The 14,578-nt window shown below is 51.4% G+C and overlaps 1 protein-coding gene across 1 annotated transcript in view; it reads right to left on the bottom strand.

The window, feature by feature from the left end:
* SLC12A8 (solute carrier family 12 member 8) overlaps nt 1-7,403 on the bottom strand; it is a 60,925-nt gene extending 53,522 nt beyond the window's left edge. Inside the window, 1 exon segment of the mRNA XM_075316992.1 lies at nt 7,357-7,403. The gene's annotated coding sequence lies outside the window, so the exon portion shown is untranslated.
* Between the last annotated feature and the right edge of the window lie 7,175 nt (nt 7,404-14,578).

Raw genomic sequence — 14,578 nt, 5'->3', positions numbered from 1 at the left:
CACAACGCTAATGATACCAGAGCGACCAATCACAGCACGGTGCACAGGTTACCTGAGCGACCACAGCGACTTTTTTAAACTATTCTAAACAGATTAACTGCACTTGTTGAATGTTGTGGTAATATGAAGCCAATGCTCTGATTGGTCAGTGTGGTAATATGAAAGCTGTGCTCTGATTCGTTGCTGTGGTAATATGAAAACTGTGCTCCGATTGGTCACTGTGGTAATATGAAACCAGTGCTCTGATTCGTTGCTGTGGTAATATGAAAGCCATATTCTGATTGGTCTCTGGTAATATGAATCCCGTGCTGTGAATGGTTGCTGTAATATGAAAGCCGCACTCTAATTGGTTACTAAGCGTGACAATCCTTCCTTTAATTTGGGTACATTAGGTAATGTCACCTGTACGGAGCCGCTCGCGCTCAGTAATGTCACCTGTACGGAGCCGCTCGCGCTCAGTAATGTCACCTGTACGGAGCCGCTCGCGCTCAGTAATGTCACCTGTACGGAGCCGCTCGCGCTCAGTAATGTCACCTGTACGGAGCCGCTCGCGCTCAGTAATGTCACCTGTACGGAGACGCTCGTGCTCAGTAATGTCACCTGTACGGAGCCGCTCGCGCTCAGTAATGTCACCTGTACGGAGCCGCTCGCGCTCAGTAATGTCACCTGTACGGAGCCGCTCGCGCTCAGTAATGTCACCTGTACGGAGCCGCTCGCGCTCAGTAATGTCACCTGTACGGAGCCGCTCGCGCTCAGTAATGTCACCTGTACGGAGCCGCTCGCGCTCAGTAATGTCGCCTGTACGGAGCCGCTCGCGCTCAGTAATGTCACCTGTACGGAGCCGCTCGCGCTCAGTAATGTCGCCTGTACGGAGCCGCTCGCGCTCAGTAATGTCACCTGTACAGAGCCGCTCGCGCTCAGTAATGTCACCTGTACGGAGCCGCTCGCGCTCAGTAATGTCACCTGTACGGAGCCGCTCACGCTCAGTAATGTCACCTGTAGGGAGCCGCTCGCGCTCAGTAATGTCACCTGTACAGAGCCGCTCGCGCTCAGTAATGTCACCTGTACGGAGCCGCTCGCGCTCAGTAATGTCGCCTGTACGGAGCCGCTCGCGCTCAGTAATGTCACCTGTACGGAGCCGCTCCTGCTCAGTAATGTTGCCTGTACGGAGCCGCTCGCGCTCAGTAATGTCACCTGTACGGAGCCGCTCGCGCTCAGTAATGTCACCTGTACGGAGCCGCTCGTGCTCAGTAATGTCACCTGTACGGAGACGCTCGTGCTCAGTAATGTCGCCTGTACGGAGCTGCTCCTGCTCAGTAATGTTGCCTGTACGGAGCCGCTCGCGCTCAGTAATGTCGCCTGTACGGAGCCGCTCGCGCTCAGTAATGTCACCTGTACGGAGCTGCTCGCGTTCAGTAATGTCACCTGTACGGAGCTGCTCGTGCTCAGTAATGTCGCCTGTACGGAGCTGCTCGCGCTCAGTAATGTCACCTGTACGGAGCCGCTCGTGCTCAGTAATGTCACCTGTAGGGAGCCGCTCGCGCTCAGTAATGTCACCTGTACGGAGCTGCTCGTGTTCAGTAATGTCGCCTGTACGGAGCTGCTCGTGCTCAGTAATGTCGCCTGTACGGCGCCGCTCGCGCTCAGTAATGTCACCTGTACAGAGCTGCTCGTGCTCAGTAATGTCACCTGTACAGAGCTGCTCGTGCTCAGTAATGTCACCTGTACGGAGCCGCTCGCGCTCAGTAATGTCACCTGTACAGAGCTGCTCGTGCTCAGTAATGTCACCTGTACAGAGCTGCTCGTGCTCAGTAATGTCACCTGTACGGAGCCGCTCGCGCTCAGTAATGTCGCCTGTACGGAGCCGCTCGCGCTCAGTAATGTCACCTGTACGGAGACGCTCGTGCTCAGTAATGTCACCTGTACGGAGCTGCTCGTGCTCAGTAATGTCACCTGTACGGAGCTGCTCGCGTTCAGTAATGTTGCCTGTACGGAGCTGCTCGTGCTCAGTAATGTCGCCTGTACAGAGCTGCTCGTGCTCAGTAATGTCACCTGTACGGAGCTGCTTGCGTTCAGTAATGTCGCCTGTACGGAGCCGCTCGTGCTCAGTAATGTCACCTGTACGGAGCCGCTCGTGCTCAGTAATGTCACCTGTACGGAGCTGCTCGTGCTCCGTAATGTCACCTGTACGGAGCCGCTCGTGTTCAGTAATGTCACCTGTACGGAGCCGCTCGTGCTCAGTAATGTCACCTGTACGGAGCCGCTCGTGCTCAGTAATGTCACCTGTACGGAGCCGCTCGTGCTCAGTAATGTCACCTGTACGGAGCTGCTCGCGTTCAGTAATGTCGCCTGTACGGAGCCGCTCGTGCTCAGTAATGTCACCTGTACGGAGCCGCTCGTGCTCAGTAATGTCACCTGTACGGAGCTGCTCGTGCTCCGTAATGTCACCTGTACGGAGCCGCTCGTGCTGCCGGTCGCGTTGTGTGCAGCCGGGATTTGCCGGTCGGAGCCTCCGGTGTAACACGTTTGTCTGCAGCGCTGGCGGTCGCCTCCCTGAGAGAACAGCTGTCACCTCACAGGAGACACCGCCAGGGTCAGGAGCTGCCGGCGTGAGGTCACAGGCTGCAGCAGAGAAGGGGTTAACATTAGCAAACCTTCCAGCACTCGGCAGACACCACCCCGGCTCCGCGTCCTTCTTATATCCGGGAGTGTTCAGCCCTCTACAAAGACCAGGCCGGACCCCGGGAGCAAGAGCCGGTATAACCTGTACAATGCCCCGTATACAGCCCTGCTTCATGTCAGGCTTATATCAGCTCGAATATGTCACAGCTGTGGGTTTGTTACAATGTAACAGTGTAGATAATTCTATGCACCAAGCACAGCAGCACAGTACTCTGCCTTACCCTCATCTATAGTCCCACATGTCAGCCCGGCCCAAAGGGTTAAACACGCACCTATATCCGTGGCATAAACGGACCTTGTGGATCTCACTCCACCGGCTCCTGTCACTCAGCACCGCACATATATCATACAACGCGAAGGTGAAACGTCACGCAACAAACGTAACACGCAGCACAAAATCCACTGCTGTCCCCCGGTGTGACCCGAGCCCAACACGCCTCTAATACGAAGGGGCAACATGTCTCATCTGTGGCCGGTAAAGTCGCCACACACAGAAAAAAGACCGTGATACTAGAGACACTGAAAAGCTGACAGAAGCTACCCACGTATGACTACCGTGCTGTAATACTGCCCCAATGTACAAGAATATAACTACTATAATACTGCCTCTATGTACAAGAATATAACTACTATAATACTGCCTCTATGTACAAGAATATAACTACTATAATACTGTCCCTATATACAAGACTATAACTACTATAATACTGCCCCTATGTACAAGAATATAACTACTATAATACTGCCTCTATGTACAAGAATATAACTACTATAATACTGCCTCTATGTACAAGAATATAACTGCTATACTACTGCCCCTATGTACAAGAATATAACTACTATAATACTGCCCCCTATATACAAGAATATAACTACTATAATACTGCCCCCTATATACAAGAATATAACTACTATAATACTGCCCCCTATATACAAGACTATAACTACTATAATACTGTCCCTATATACAAGACTATAACTACTATAATACTGCCACTATATACAAGAATATAACTACTATAATACTGCCTCTATATACAAGAATATAACTGCTATAATACTGCACCCTATGTACAAGAATATAACTACTATAATCCTGCCCCCTATATACAAGAATATAACTACTATAATACTGCCCCCTATGTACAAGAATATAACTACTATAATACTGCCCCCTATGTACAAGAATATAACTACTATAATACTGCCCCCTATGTACAAGAATATAACTACTATAATACTGCCCCCTATGTACAAGAATATAACTACTATAATACTGCCCCCTATGTACAAGAATATAACTACTATAATACTGCTCCTATGTACAAGAATATAACTACTATAATACTGCCCCTATGTACAAGAATATAACTACTATAATACTGCCCCCTATGTACAAGAATATAACTACTATAATACTGCCCCCTATATACAAGAATATAACTACTATAATACTGCCCCTATGTACAAGAATATAACTACTATAATACTGCCTCATGTACAAGACTATAACTACTATAATACTGCCCCTATGTACAAGAAAATAACTACTATAATACTGCCCCTATGTACAAGAATATAACTACTATAATACTGCTCCTATGTACAAGAATATAACTACTATAATACTGCCCCTATATACAAGAATATAACTACTATAATACTGCCCCTATGTACAAGAATATAACTACTATAATACTGCCTCTATGTACAAGAATATATCTACTATAATACTGCCCCTATTTGCAAGAATATAACTGCTATAATACTGCCCCTATATACAAGAATATAACTACTATAATACTGCCCCCTATGTACAAGAATATAACTACTATAATACTGCCCCTATATACAAGAATATAACTACTATAATACTGCCCCTATGTACAAGAATATAACTACTATAATACTGCTCCTATGTACAAGAATATAACTACTATAATACTGCCCCCTATGTACAAGAATATAACTACTATAATACTGCCCCTATGTACAAGAATATAACTACTATAATACTGCCCCTATGTACAAGAATATAACTACTATAATACTGCTCCCTATGTACAAGAATATATCTACTATAATACTGCCCCCTATGTACAAGAATATAACTACTATAATATATACTATAGGTCTATACCATACATAGGTGAGTGTGCACAGGTCTATACCATACATAGGTGAGTGTGCACAGGTCTATACCATACATAGGTGAGTGTGCACAGGTCTATACCATACATAGGTGAGTGTGCACAGGTCTATACCATACATAGGTGAGTGTGCACAGGTCTATACCATACATAGGTGAGTGTGCACAGGTCTATACCATACATAGGTGAGTGTGCACAGGTATATACATACATAGGTGAGTGTGCACAGGTATATACATACATAGGTGAGTGTGCACAGGTATATACATACATAGGTGAGTGTGCACAGGTATATACATACATAGGTGAGTGTGCACAGGTATATAGCATACATAGGTGAGTGTGCACAGGTATATACCATACATAGGTGAGTGTGCACAGGTATATACCATACATAGGTGAGTGTGCACAGGTATATACATACATAGGGGAGTGTGCACAGGTATATACATACATAGGGGAGTGTGCACAGGTATATGCATACATAGGTGAGTGTGCACAGGTATATACATACATAGGTGAGTGTGCACAGGTATATACCATACATAGGTGAGTGTGCACAGGTATATACCATACATAGGTGAGTGTGAACAGGTATATGCCCTACATAGGTGAGTGTGCACAGGTATATGCCCTACATAGGTGAGTGTGCACAGGTATATACCATACATAGGTGAGTGTGCACAGGTATATACCATACATAGGTGAGTGTGCACAGGTATATGCCATACATAGGCGAGTGTGCACAGGTATATACCATACATAGGTGAGTGTGCACAGGTATATGCCATACATAGGTGAGTGTGCACAGGTACATACATACATAGGTGAGTGTGCACAGGTATATACAAACATAGGTGAGTGTGCACAGGTATATACATACATAGGTGAGTGTGCACAGGTATATACCATACATAGGTGAGTGTGCACAGGTATATACCATACATAGGTGAGTGTGCACAGGTATATACAAACATAGGTGAGTGTGCACAGGTATATACATAGGTCAGTGTGCACAGGTATATACATAGGTCAGTGTGCACAGGTATATGCATAGGTCAGTGTGCACAGGTACATACATACATAGGTGAGTGTGCACAGGTACATACATACATAGGTGAGTGTGCACAGGTACATACATACATAGGTGAGTGTGCACAGGTACATACATACATAGGTGAGTGTGCACAGGTACATACATACATAGGTGAGTGTGCACAGGTACATACATACATAAGTGAGTGTGCACAGGTATATACATAGGTGAGTGTGCACAGGTACATACATACATAGGTGAGTGTGCACAGGTACATACATACATAGGTGAGTGTGCACAGGTACATACATACATAGGTGAGTGTGCACAGGTATATACCATACATAGGTGAGTGTGCACAGGTATATACCATACATAGGTGAGTGTGCACAGGTACATACATACATAGGTGAGTGTGCACAGGTATATACATACATAGGGGAGTGTGCACAGGTATATACAAACATAGGTGAGTGTGCACAGGTATATACCATACATAGGTGAGTGTGCACAGGTATATACATAGGGGAGTGTGCACAGGTATATACATAGGTGAGTGTGCACAGGTATATACCATACATAGGTGAGTGTGCACAGGTACATACATACATAGGTGAGTGTGCACAGGTATATACCATACATAGGGGAGTGTGCACAGGTATATACATACATAGGTGAGTGTGCACAGGTATATACATACATAGGTGAGTGTGCACAGGTATATACATAGGTGAGTGTGCACAGGTATATACCATACATAGGTGAGTGTGCACAGGTACATACATACATAGGTGAGTGTGCACAGGTATATACCATACATAGGTGAGTGTGCACAGGTATATACATAGGTGAGTGTGCACAGGTATATACATAGGTGAGTGTGCACAGGTATATACCATACATAGGTGAGTGTGCACAGGTACATACATACATAGGTGAGTGTGCACAGGTATATACATACATAGGGGAGTGTGCACAGGTATATACATACATAGGGGAGTGTGCACAGGTATATACCATACATAGGTGAGTGTGCACAGGTATATACATAGGTGAGTGTGCACAGGTATATACCATACATAGGTGAGTGTGCACAGGTACATACATACATAGGTGAGTGTGCACAGGTATATACCATACATAGGTGAGTGTGCACAGGTATATACATACATAGGGGAGTGTGCACAGGTATATACATACATAGGTGAGTGTGCACAGGTATATACCATACATAGGTGAGTGTGCACAGGTATATACATACATAGGTGAGTGTGCACAGGTACATACATACATAGGTGAGTGTGCACAGGTATATACATAGGGGAGTGTGCACAGGTATATACATACATAGGGGAGTGTGCACAGGTATATACATAGGTGAGTGTGCACAGGTATATACATAGGGGAGTGTGCACAGCCGCTGTATACTCCCTCTTGCACACATACAGCAGGGTCGGGCAGGGGTCGCCGGGGTCTCCCCTCACTCACCCGCTCCTGTGTCCCGGGATCGGCTCCTGCGTCACCTGAGCCACGTGTTCCTCCTGCACCTGCAGCTCCTCCCCCTCCTCCAGGAGCCGCCACCGCCCGCAGCACGCGCCCCCAAAATCCCCGATGACGCCCCCCGGTTTTTGTGCTTTTCCGGTGCCTGCCCTCCTCCCCGGTGCCCCCCCTATCCCGTACAGCGCTGGGCCCCCACTATCCTGTACAGCCCCCCACTATACTATCCTGTACAGCCCCCCCACTATACTATCCTTTACAGCCCCCCTACTATACTGTACAGCTCCCCACTATACTATCCTGTACAGCCCCCCCCCCCCCCCACTATCCTGTACAGCCCCCCACTATCCTGTACAGCCCCCCCACTATACTATCCTGTACAGCCCCCCTACTATACTGTACAGCCCCCCCACTATCCTGTACAGCCCCCCACTATCCTGTACAGCCCCCCCACTATACTATCCTGTACAGCCCCCCTACTATACTGTACAGCCCCCCCACTATCCTGTACAGCCCCCCACTATCCTGTACAGCCCCCCCACTATACTATCCTGTACAGCCCCCCTACTATACTGTACAGCCCCCCACTATACTATCCTGTACAGCCCCCCACTATACTGTACAGCCCCCCACTATCCTGTTCCTGTACAGCCCCCCTACTATACTGTACAGCCCCTCCACTATCCTGTACAGCCCCCCTATTATACTGTACAGCCCCCCACTATACTATCCTGTACAGCCCCCCACTATACAATCCTGTACAGCCCCCCACTATACTATCCTGTACAGCCCCCCACTATACTATCCTGTACAGCCCCCCACTGTACTATCCTGTACAGCCCCCCACTATACTATCCTGTACAGCCCCACTACTATCCTGTACAGCCCCTCACTATACTATCCTGTACAGCCCCCCCCCCCACTATCCTGTACAGCCCCCCACTATACTATCCTGTACAGCCCCTAATTATACTATCCTGTACAGCTCCCCCCACTATCCTGTACAGCTCCCCCCACTATCCTGTACAGCCCCCCCACTATACTGTACAGCCCCCCCCCACTATACTATCCTGTACAGCCCCCCTACTATACTGTACAGCCCCCCACTATACTATTCTGTACAGCCCCCCCCCCCACTATCCTGTACAGCCCCTCACTATACTATTCTGTACAGCCCCCCCCCACTATACTATCCTGTACAGCCCCGCTACTATCCTGTACAGCTTCCCCCCCCCCTATCCTGTACAGCCCCCCACTATACTATCCTGTACAGCCCCTCACTATACTATCCTGTACAGCCCCCCCCCACTATCCTGTACAGCCCCGCTACTATCCTGTACAGCCCCTCACTATACTATCCTGTACAGCCCCCCCCCCACTATCCTGTACAGCCCCCCACTATACTATCCTGTACAGCCCCTCACTATACTATCCTGTACAGCCCCCCCCCCCACTATCCTGTACAGCCCCGCTACTATCCTGTACAGCCCTCCACTATACTATCCTGTACAGCCCCCCCCCACTATCCTGTACAGCCCCCCACTATACTATCCTGTACAGCCCCCCCCCCCACTATCCTGTACAGCCCCCCACTATACTATCCTGTACAGCCCCCCCCCCACTATCCTGTACAGCCCCCCACTATACTATCCTGTACAGCCCCCCCCCCACTATCCTGTACAGCCCCCCACTATACTATCCTGTACAGCCCCTCACTATACTATCCTGTACAGCCCCCCCCCTCTATCCTGTACAGCCCCGCTACTATCCTGTACAGCCCCCCACTATACTATCCTGTACAGGCCCCCCCCCCCACTATCCTGTACAGCCCCCCACTATACTATCCTGTACAGCCCCCCCCCCACTATCCTGTACAGCCCCCCTACTATACTGTACAGCTCCCCCCACTATCCTGTCAGCCCCCCCCCACTATCCTGTACAGCCCCTCACTATACTATCCTGTACAGCCCCCCCCCCCACTATCCTGTACAGCCCCTTACTATACTATCCTGTACAGCCCCCCCACTATCCTGTACAGCCCTTCACTATACTATCCTGTACAGCCCCCCCCACTATCCTGTACAGCCCCCCCCACTATCCTGTACAGCCCCGCTACTATCCTGTACAGCCCCCCCCCCCACTATCCTGTACAGCCCCCTATTATACTGTACAGCTCCCCCCCACTATCCTGTACAACCCCCCCCACTATCCTGTACAGCCCCCCTACTATCCTGTACAGCCCCCCACTATACTATCCTGTACAGCCCCCCCTACTATCCTGTACCAGCCCCCCTACTATACTGTACAGACCCCCACTATCCTGTACAGCCCCCCCCCACTATCCTGACAGCCCCCCACTATCCTGTACAGCCCCTCCCCATTATACTATCCTGTACAGCCCCCCACTATACTATCCTGTACAGCCCCCCTACTATACTGTACAGACCCCCACTATCCTGTACAGCCCCCAACTATACTATCCTGTACAGCCCCCCCACTATACTATCCTGTACAGCCCCCCTACTATACTGTACAGTCCCCCACTATCCTGTACAGCCCCCCAACTATACTATCCTGTACAGCACCCCCCACTATCCTGACAGCCCCCCACTATCCTGTACAGCCCCGCTACTATCCTGTACAGCCCCTGTGAGGTAAATCCGGAGATATGACGATAAATCATGATATTCAAGTTATGTCAGGAAGCCCTCTCCTGGTGTCACCCCCCCCTTTCCTTCACACAACTTGTTGAGCAACCCATCCCATGGCCATCTCCTGTGATATGGAAATTAGGTGATGTGGGAACAAAGGACACAGGATGACTCCCTGCCGTCACCCTGTAACAAGAGTTGTATCTCATTATAAGGCTCTGGAACTAGCCAGACAGAACGACTCCAGTAAAAAATGGTTCATATCTCGCAAGCCATGTTTCCGATAAATACGGCAACCATAAAAATGGTGTTTTCGCATGCGGGACGATGCTGGCACCACCTTTTTTATGGGAGCGGGAGCTTGGGAAATACCCCAGGCGTGATATCAGCCAATGTGGAACTAGTAGACAAGTCATGAAACCTCTCATTCTGTAGCTAAATTCATAACTGTCACAATGAGAGCATTGGCGTCCGCCTACGACGCTCCCAGGCCAAGTTATGGCCATATTCCATGTTGTGGATTTTGTCCATAACTCCAGCCAGGGGTGGAGCAGTGCTTCCCTCTGAGGTCACGAAGGTAGGAGGGGACCTGGATTTGCCCAGGTTGATAACCCTACTTCGGCCATTTTCCAGTGTTCTTTTCGCTGGGGGCACGTGTAGGAAACATCTGTGGGAAGGATCCTAGAAACCTGGGTACAGCGCCCCCCTGTGGCCAGACGCAACAAGGTAACTGCTGGAACTGTGTATGCCTGTTTGTAACCCATGCTTTATCTGTAACTGTACTCTGACATATGTATATTCTGTAGATTCCCTATTGTATATATTGTAGTTTCTAGTGTGCTTTAGGCTGATTAAATTATATAATTAATCTTGGGCTGTTCTGTTATCTCGATCTTGAATCCCACGTCTGTGTGTTCGGCTAATAGTTACCGTAAATCGGTTGGTGGCAGCGAATTGTGCCAAGGATTATTGTGGGGAGGCCAGTGAGATTCGGGGAGATTTTATATATTCCGCCCGCGGAGGTCGGGGGAATATATACCTTACTTACTCTCACCGAGGACCCTTCAATAATCGGCATAAGTAGTATAGCGGCCTCCTTGCTTATTGTCGGGCAATTCCATAATTGGCCTGACTATAAGAGGGGCGCTAGAGAGCGCGTCACGTGCTCTGTCTGTCGGTCGGGAGGTATAAAGGAGGGGTGACCCCCACTTGTTACCCCCCGATTGTGACGTACTGGTAGCCAGCGCGGGGGATTTCTGAGTGACCCCCCCGGTGGTTTGTGACATATTGGTGGCAGCGGTGGGATCGAGATAATAGTGTGTGTGAGTGTGAGACCCATACTCCCAGAAGACTGCCTGCAGCAGCTGTGGCTGCTGGGGTCTTCAGACTAGCTCAACACTAGATTGTCAGAGTGCAGATACTGTAAGGTGTGTGGAGGCATCAGGTGTCAGTTCTGTGTCAGTGACCAAAAGTCTGCAAGAATGGCTGAGAGCACCAGGAGCAAAGCCAAAGGAATGGCCGATGCTCAGGCCAGAGACGATGAGGAGGTTGTCCACGAGCCCTCCAAGAGCCCGACGCCAGAGAACAGCTCTGCAGAGGACATCGCACAACCTGGCACTTGCTGGACAAGATGAGGAGGAGCTCGCCCAAGGGGTCCTCAACGAGCCAGATGCCAGCCCTCCGCTCTGCAATGGACAGTGAATCACCAGGCTCCGCAGCGGGCCGCAGATCACCACGTGCCATTCCACCGAGCCTGGGAGGCTCGGATAGCCTTCTTCAAATGGCTATGGCCCTTCTCCAGGCTGGAGACCAGAAGGGCTACAAGGAACTCCTGGCAGAGCGCAGGGCAGAGCGGCAGGCAGCGCGTGACGCTGAGGCTGCGGAGCGGCACGCAGAGCGTGAGGCTGCGGAGCGAGAGCGGCAGGCAGCGCGTGAAGAGCGAGAGCGAGAGCGACAGGCAGACCGTGACTACCAGCTGCAGCTAGCTCAGCTCCGGCCCTCATCAGCCACACGTGACCTTCGAGACACCAAACTTCCAAAGGTCCGTGTTGAGGACTTCCCAGTGCTGGAGAAGGATGGAGACTTGGACTCTTTCTTGACTGCTTTTGAACGGACTTGCTTGCAGCACCATCTGGACAAGGACCAGTGGGCCAAATACCTGACCCCCCGTTTAAGGGGTAAGGCCCTGGATATCCTTGGGGACTTGCCTGCTGAGGCAGATCAGGGCTACGACACCATCAAGCGGGCCCTGATCCAACAGTACAACCTCACTCCGGAGTCCTACCGCAAGAAGTTCCGGACCCTGCAGAAGGGACCAAAGGACTCCTGGGCTGACCACCGGCGGGCACTTGCCCGAGCTGCCGACCACTGGACCCAAGGCCTGCAGCTTTCCACCGGACCAGAGATCCTGGACTTGGTCATCACGGAGCAACTCTTGTGGAACTGCCCTGAGGATCTCCGCCAGTTCATCCGAGACCAGAAGCCAAAGGGGTCCACGGCTACAGCTGCCCTGGCCGATGACTACACCAACAATCGGGCTCCTGAAGCCAGGAGAGCAGCCACCAGCAGCACCTGGAGAGGGGGGTAAGATGAATTCTGCGACTGCCCCACCTGCCCCTAGACTGCAGGGGGTGTCCCCTCAACTCCCCTCTCCAGGCCCGTGGCAGAGCCAAGACGGTGCCACCAGTGCAACCTACCTGGACACTTCAAGGCCATGTGCCCTCAGCGTCCCAAGGCCCCGGCTCCGTCCCCGTCCCAAGGGCCGCCCAAGGTGTATTGTGTGGGTGGGGGTGGTGGTAGGTCCCTGGACAGCCGGCCGGTCTGTGACCATAGGACTGCGAGACAGCGCCTCGGAGGTGACTCTGGTGCGGCCTGAGATGGTGTCCCCCCAAGACTTGATCCCTGGAAAAACCCTCGCTGTCTCCGGGATTGGAGGCATTGACCCGGCGCTGCCTGTTGCTGACATTTATGTGGACTGGGGCGCAGGGCGAGGGGTGAGGGAGGTGGGGGTAACTGATCGGATCCCTGCAAACGTGCTACTTGGGACAGATTTGGGGCAGATAACCTCCCAGTTTGGGCCCCCCCCCAAGGGCTGAACCTTCAGCCAGTACTGACGTGCCTCCGGACAATGTTAATGTGTTATCTATGAATGATGTAAGGGAGGAGGGAGTGAACTCTGATATTTCTGCTTGCACAGACACCATAGACACACACACAGCTGCAGCTGTGACAGGGGAGGGGGTCAGAGAAAGGTGTGACAATGCCTCTACAAGTAAGCAGCCTGTGAGCTGGGATCTGTTGCCCTCTGCAGGGATAAGCAGAGAGCAGGGTGCTGCAGGGGGAGAACCAGTGTGTGGGGTGGGGGCTACCACAGCAAATGTGGGGTCCCCAGAGATTTCACAGCGGGGTTCTGTTGCTGCAGGGGGGGAACAGGCAGGTGAGATTGGGCCGGTCCAGGAGCGGAAGTGCTCCCAGGTAAGATCTCGGTGCATGGTTCCCCCACAACCGGGGGTGTCAGGAAGCCAGGTAGGTCTGCCTGAACCGGCGACTTGGTCAGGAACGGAGGAGGAGCAGGCACGACCCACGGTCGCAGCGGCTGTGGCCGCTGTCACCCGCAGTGGGAGTGCTGGAAGCCAAGGGGCCTCCCGGAGGTCCGATAGCTCTTCCCCTTCTGACCAAGTGGCAGCCGAGTCAGGTGGAGGCCAGGACACAGGTCCCGGGGGTACTGACTGAAGATGTGACAGTCTCGTCGATTCTGGCCACATCTAGTCAGGGGTTTCAGGCAGCGTTAGAAGCTGACGACAGCCTGAAAGCTCTTAAGGAGCAGGCGGCACAGCCTCCCTCGGACTCGGACCCGGAGCGAGTGGTCTGGGACCAAGGACGGCTGTACCGGGCCACGGTCCAGCAGGGTTCACCGGAGGCGTGGCCCAGGGACCGACAGTTGGTGGTACCCTATCCGTTCCGGACGGAGTTGTTTGCGGATCGCACATGAGATTCCGATGGCCGGGACACCTAGGGATCGCTAAGACCAAGGCCAGGTTAAACCAGCATTTCTACTGGCCAAAAATGGGGGCCGATGTGGCTGCCTACTGCCGTTCGTGTGAAACCTGTCAGAGAGAGTGGGGAAGGCGGGACCACGCCCCAAAGCCCCACTAGTATCTCTGCCAATCATCGATGAGCCTTTCAGGAGGGTGGCTGTGGATCTGTCGGCCCGCTGGCCATCCCCAGCAGCTCCGGGAAACGCTTCCTACTGATGGTAGTGGACTATGCCACCCGGTACCCAGAAGCAGTGGCCTTGTCGTCCATTCGGGCTGACAAGGTGGCCACCGCATTGCTGGAGATTTTCTCCCGAGTGGGTTTTCCCCAGGAAATGCTCACTGACCGGGGGACCCAATTCATGTCCCAGCTGATGGAGGCCCTCTGTAAGCAAGTCCAGGTGCGACATCTGGTGGCCAGCCCGTACCATCCACAGACTAATGGCCTGTGCGAGCGGTTCAATGGCACCTTAAAGCAGATGCTTAAGATGTTGGTCGACTCCCATGGGCGTGACTGGGAGCGGTATC

The sequence above is a fragment of the Anomaloglossus baeobatrachus genome, chromosome 7 (genome assembly GCF_048569485.1).
Source record: "Anomaloglossus baeobatrachus isolate aAnoBae1 chromosome 7, aAnoBae1.hap1, whole genome shotgun sequence".
NCBI classification, from domain to species: Eukaryota; Metazoa; Chordata; class Amphibia; order Anura; family Aromobatidae; genus Anomaloglossus; species Anomaloglossus baeobatrachus.
Note: the sequence above shows the minus strand (reverse complement) of the source record. Positions and strands in the feature narration are given on the sequence as shown.